At 44.1% G+C, this 6,128-nt stretch overlaps 1 non-coding gene across 1 annotated transcript; it reads left to right on the top strand.

Annotated features, from left to right (window-relative positions):
- Window positions 1-1,647: 1,647 nt before the first annotated feature.
- Window positions 1,648-1,721, top strand: TRNAI-AAU (transfer RNA isoleucine (anticodon AAU)). Its single transcript has one exon. It is a non-coding gene; the product is annotated as a tRNA-Ile (tRNA).
- The last annotated feature ends 4,407 nt before the right edge of the window (window positions 1,722-6,128 follow it).

Genomic DNA, 6,128 nt, shown 5'->3' with positions numbered 1-6,128 from the left:
CAGCCGCTTGTGTCTGTGCCCGCTAGGGTCTCGGGGGTTTTTATAGGCACGGGATGGGGTCGTGGCGGGCCGGGGTGCTCTTGGGAAATGCAACATTTGGGCGCGGAGGCAGGAGTGCCCGTCCTCACCTAGGTCCGTGGGCACAGGCCCGGGGGTGGAGCCCTCCTCCCCTCCCGTATCCGTACCGCGGTTAGTGCTCTCTCCTTTATGGCCGCAGCAATCTCAGACACTTCTGGAGCGTGTTTTTTTTTCTTGTTTCTTTCGCTCCCCTTTTCGGGCACCAGCTTTCAAACCACACGAAAGGTGTGTGTGTTTCCCCGATTATCTCCCGGCCTTCTTTCCTTTTCGCCTCTACTCCAGGCTGTGTCCACAACTAAGCTCTCAGCAGAAGGAGGCCTCCAGCTGACTCAAGGAAGGGCATTTCTCGCAGTGCAAAGTGCGGAAGGAAGAGGGGAGCCATACCGAGTGAAGTATTAACCAGAGTCGGTTTGCATAGAGGCGGCAATGGATTGAATTTCAGAAGTGAGGCGGAAAGACAGGCCAGCCCCGCGAAAGATGGATTGGAGAGAGGTGAGAATCTAGTTCAAAAGCCAGGAGAAGGAACAGGACGTCAGCACAATAGTCTAGGCAGAGAGATGGACCATCTGTAATACAACAAGGGGGTTGGTTGAGACTTCCTTTATTCAATTATTCGAAATGGGTCTACTGAGCTATTTATTGGTCCCTGGGTACTGTGGGTGCTCCTGCGTATTCAACCACCTTGTCGATGCTGCAGGATGCGGCCTCATTACCCAGGACCCAAAGCACTTCCAAAAATGAATCCCGAGCAACAGCCGTTTCTCTACTGGAGAAGTGGGCAGCCAGGCGGAAACACGCAGAGAAATAGTTCTCTTTGGGACAGAAGGCGTCAACCTCGTAAGACCTAGCCATCAGCAGAGCTCCCGGAGAATGTTTCCTAATCTAAAGGCCAAAGGCCATGAGTCGGGCTTCAAAGTTGTCTTGTGCATAAAATACCAACGAACTTATACCTGTTTCATCGAGATGGAATAAAATGCGAACACAAAGACTGTAACGGGACGTATTTCTCTAAAGTGCCCTTTTCAGGTAGAAAAACGAGAGCGTTTTCCTGAGTTTGCTAAAAATGGGGTGGGGTAGGGATCAAATATTCACTTTCGGGAAACATGGGCGAACACAGTGGGAACTGTGCTAGAAGTTACGAGCAGAGGAGCCGGGGTGGAGACTCATATTGGCCTTGACCGCCCGTGGAGAGGAACTGGCGGTAATTCCTCCCGTTTTCCGTCAATTTCTTCAAGGGTCGCTCAGAAGCTACGGAAGCAAAGTAGAAAGGAGTGATAGGGTCGGGCTACAGTACCAGCGGAAGGTGATGGCGTTGCATTTAAAAGGGTGGTCACTAAAACCCCTCGTCATGAAACACTGAAGCAGGTGACATTTGAACTTTCCTTCCGCCGAGTTGTATTTTAAATGAAATTGCAGGGTTCGAAGAAATTTGCCGAGGATCGTAAAGAAGTTAGCAAAGACCGTAGGTTCTTTCCAGCTCCGAGAACTTTCAGGAAACTTCCTTTGGTGACTGGAATAACGTTCGCCTTTAAGCCTCTCATAAGACGCAGGGTGCCCCTCCGCCAGCGGGGCCGGTTAGCTCAGTTGGTTAGAGCGTGGTGCTAATAACGCCAAGGTCGCGGGTTCGATCCCCGTACGGGCCACACGCACTCTTTTAATGTCTATCTCACAGTAACAATTGTGCGTAGTGATATCGAAAGTCACGAGAGAACAAGAAAGTAAATGTATATGTACCCGGTAATCTGCGCAGACTCTTAATGCTTATTTCACGGTAACAATTGTGTGCAGTGGTATAGAAAGTCGCAAGAGAACAAGAAAGAAAATATATACGTACCCACTAATCTTGATGGGACGTAGTTCCCTGAATCGTAGGGTTGCGTTTGCAGTTTAGTGTTCCTGCAAGAGCAGATGATGAAGAGAGCTGAGATTCCAGAAGGAAATTGAAATCCGGGAGGAACGTGAAAAACAGAGGCGAAAACACGGAAATAAAGACCTGGGCTTTTCATTCTTTTACGATTTCCAAAGTGTACAAATCCTTCTCTATCATGACTAACTCCTGATATGGGCTTTCTTAACTGTGCATCTGCTTACTTCCTGCAGACCAGTCCTTGGCTTGTGCAGGGTAAAAAAGCCTCTCAAGAACTCCCATTTTTCGTTTCTATTTCCGCTCTTTTAGCTTCCCACACTCAATTCTAGAGATACAGGACTTAAGGAAATGTCCCACAGAACGCTGAGCCTTTCACCTCCTCTTTGCTGGTCTCACGGCTTTGTTAGACACAACACCATCTTCTGGGAAATGTCTTCCCTGACACCTCTCCTAGTTTTCTGAGTTTGGGTTGCCTTCCTCCTAGCACTCACGGAGATCCAGGTACAATTTGTTTTGTGGCATTCACCACGTTGTGATTGTCTGTTGCTTGGCCATCTTCTCCATGAGATCATAAGCTTCTTGGGGGTAGGATGCTTATTGCTAAACACTTTTAAAAGTCTGCATGAATCAATGAAGAGTGAGGGATATGTGTGCAGGCAGGATGGAAAGAGTGTCTTGTGGTCCACATGGGCTTCACGGGTCTGTAGAATTCATGCTATCTCAACACGGTGCGTTTTGATCTGAAGAACAATAGGCTACACTATATGGTGATTGGTTCCATTTCGCTGAATGTACTTCTAAGGCTCTGAGTGGCTCTATATGCCCCTAGGATTGGATAGTGGTAAAGGACAGAGCATGCGCAATAGATCCAAAGTCAGGAAAGGTCTGAAATGTCTTAACTTTGCTGAGGCTGAGAGACAGGAATGAACCCCTTTCCGCGTTGGGAATTTCTACTCCACTGATCCATAGCGAATAAAACAGTGAGCCAATGCACCGCAAACCCGTATTTTCTACTACACTAATGTGATTGGCTTTGACGTTTTCAAAATTCAAGTGATCGGCATGATTTAGAACTAATGTTTACAAAACTATAATTTGGGAAGTCCTTAGCTGTAAGCAGACACACATACACAGAATAAAGAGAGCGATATGTCCTTTACTTCAGTGTCATTTATAACACTGGAGTAATAATACTGGGAGAAGCTGAAAAACTGTATTGACCGACTTACGTAAAAATTAATAAACATTCAGTATAATTTCTGGCACAGAGTGCTGTAAAAGTCCTTGTATGTGGAATATTGTTCACCTTTAAGGAAAATGCTTTCAAGGTCTGAGGAGAGAGATTAACGCATTTCTGTTGCTACTGGCTGTTTTGCTCATTTAGTTGTAGCAACAAGCTTCTGTGAACATAAAAATGAAATAACGCTTAAAAAAATAAAATAGATGGTGGAGGAACACAATAGGGATGTATAGTAAGGTATGATTTTCTAGGCAAAATTTGATTTGTACAAAAGAATGTAGTAAAGGATTTGTGCCTGAATCTTTTTAGTATTCCCTTTGAAGCTTCTTTAGCTTATATTCCAAGGCCTCAATTGTCTTCCTTCTCCCAACAGGATTGCTTCTCTGTACCACGAACATTCTGGTCAGATTCTCCGCTTGAGCATCTTGACCTCTTGAGCACTCATCTTTGTACTGAGACCCCGATAGATGCCCAAATGATGCCCTTCCGTAGGAGGGTTTCTTGCTTTGCCCAAAGAGCAATCAATTTTTCAAGCAATTTAGGGCTCTTTCATCACCCACCATCTGTGGAAGCCTTAGAGGGAAGCCTGTTCTTCCCAGGAGAAGAATCCTGGTGGGTTCTAACCTCAACCTGTAAGTCCACTAAGCAAGCTCCTACTGAACACCTATGATGCAAGCTCAATCCAAGAGGCCAGCACTCCACAGGGGGAAGGCAACCAAAGCAGTAGCTAATGCTTACTGAGCAGTTCTTACTGATCAGATCCATCTCTAGGTGCTGCGATCCAGCCAGTGAATCCCAGAGTCCTCATTTCCCATGTGAAGAAAGATGATTGAAGGAAGAAGCAGGAGTGGGGAGTGGGGAAGGGGATGGGGAGTGGGTAAAGGATGTCTTCAAGGTGACAACTTCTCAGATTCCGCTCCTAAAAGCTTCTGAATGGGCCACCTCCACACTCCCAAGTCCCTTACCGCCTACGGATTCCTTCCCAGTAGACATTGTCACATAACATCTTATGTATTTTTCTTGTTTGCTTCTGCTCTGTTTCTCCCCTCACTCCTATCCACTAGAAGGTAGTTTCACAAAGGTGGGAATATATGTGTTTTTTCACTGTTAAACGGCTGTACCCCAAACAGTCTCTTAACAAGATATGTGCTCGAGAAATACATGTAGGTTAAAAGAAATGACTTCACCCACTCACCTCATAATTACAATTAGGTAACCTTGAGAGCAGGAATTTGGATGAAAAAGTTCCTGTTTCTTCCATCAGCTAGCGAGAAAGGCCAATTATATGATATAGCTTGCAGTTTCTTGTGTCATCTATATCCCTTTACCACTCATTTTACACTGACAAGCCAAAAAAACCCCCAAAAAACAAAGAAAACCTAAATCACTTTTCCATTCTAAGCTAACACTGAGTCAGTCTTCAAATTGCTATCTCATAGCATTTGCATTTCATTATTTAGTGCACCCATTTTGTTTCCCTCAACCAAAATAGCAGCAAAAACTGTATCCCTTCTGATGTTCAAACTCAAAACCTTTAGATTTTGAGATTGACGTGTGGCCTGCTGCAGAAAGAAGGCAGTTCTCGCCTAAGAGTTGACATCCCACATGTTATTTCCCAAGCACTGCTGCTTTATCAGTTCCTAACTTTCAAAGAACACAATCAATGGTGCTTGGAAATCACTCTTTATCAGCCAATCCAATCCTGCAACCAAAGAATTTTTTCCTCAGGACAGGCGGAATCTACCCATTTCTAGTATTCACCTAACAATACAACCATCTTGAGGCAAGAGGCCAGGAACAATTGCACCTGTTTTGCTGACTTTTTCCCTCTTGTGGCCCAGTCATCTGGCTTCTCCCTCCTTCAGAGATCTTAGTCACTCTTACACCTCCCATGGTCTCCTTTTTTGAAAAGACACACAGGACATGTTCAGTCCATAATAGTTCACTGACTGACCAACTGAATGAATGAAGGAATGAAAAAATAGTCTTTAAAGGTGTCTCCTGTCCATACTACTTTGTCTTACTCTCTATCTCCACTTGCATCTACATGACTGGAGACAATCCTGCTACAAAAAGCATAAAGCAAATCATGTATGCCATTCATTATACTGAGAGATTTATTGAGTTTACTTCATATAGTCCAATGGAACTTCACCAACAAAACTATGTGTCCTAATCTGCACTTTCTAGAAGTAATGGAACCTCAGATAAGTTTCGTTTCTAAGGTGCCAGAGCTGCTAAGTATCAAAGCTTGAACGGAGAAGATGTTTTAGATCTTAAAACGTGATTCTTTCTCTGCTCCAGTTCACAATCTTACTGCCTACTCCTCTCCACAGCACCGCATTCATTCACACACCAAATATCTCATTCCCCAAATCCCCTTTACTTACCTTTTGGGCTTCGTTTCCAAGTCAACTTTTGACACATTTTTCTCCTTCAAACACCACATTCAGTGATTTGTCAAAGAGTAAACATTATTCCCGCAAAACATTTTTGAATCTGTCAATTCCTTTCCGTTGATTCAGTACACTTTCACAGGGAAGATGCTCTGTGCCAGACACTGTTGTAAGTTCAGGAGATTCTAAAGATTCAAGCAGCCCAGTCCTCAAGAGAAGGCAGGATCAATATGGACAAGGGAAGATACCATTTCAGTCTCCGTGTCATTTACAGCTAAATAACGCTTTCAAAAATGTCAGTTTCAATATATCACTCTTTTGCACTCTGAACATGCCTGATTTCCTAGTTATAACATGATCCTGCTTTTCTTTGATTTTTTTTCCTCTTCTTTCTACCCAAATTGTGATTTTGCTTTAGAAAGTTGATTGATTAGATCCATTGCTGGATGAGTGTTGTTCAGTTCTCAAATGTGTTTACTGGTTTATTATCTGCTGGATCTATCAATTACTGAGAGAGGAGTGTTAACGTCTGCAAATGTAATTGGAT

The sequence above is a fragment of the Macaca fascicularis genome, chromosome 4, assembly GCF_037993035.2.
Source record: "Macaca fascicularis isolate 582-1 chromosome 4, T2T-MFA8v1.1".
Lineage (NCBI taxonomy): Eukaryota > Metazoa > Chordata > Mammalia > Primates > Cercopithecidae > Macaca > Macaca fascicularis.
Note: the sequence above shows the minus strand (reverse complement) of the source record. Positions and strands in the feature narration are given on the sequence as shown.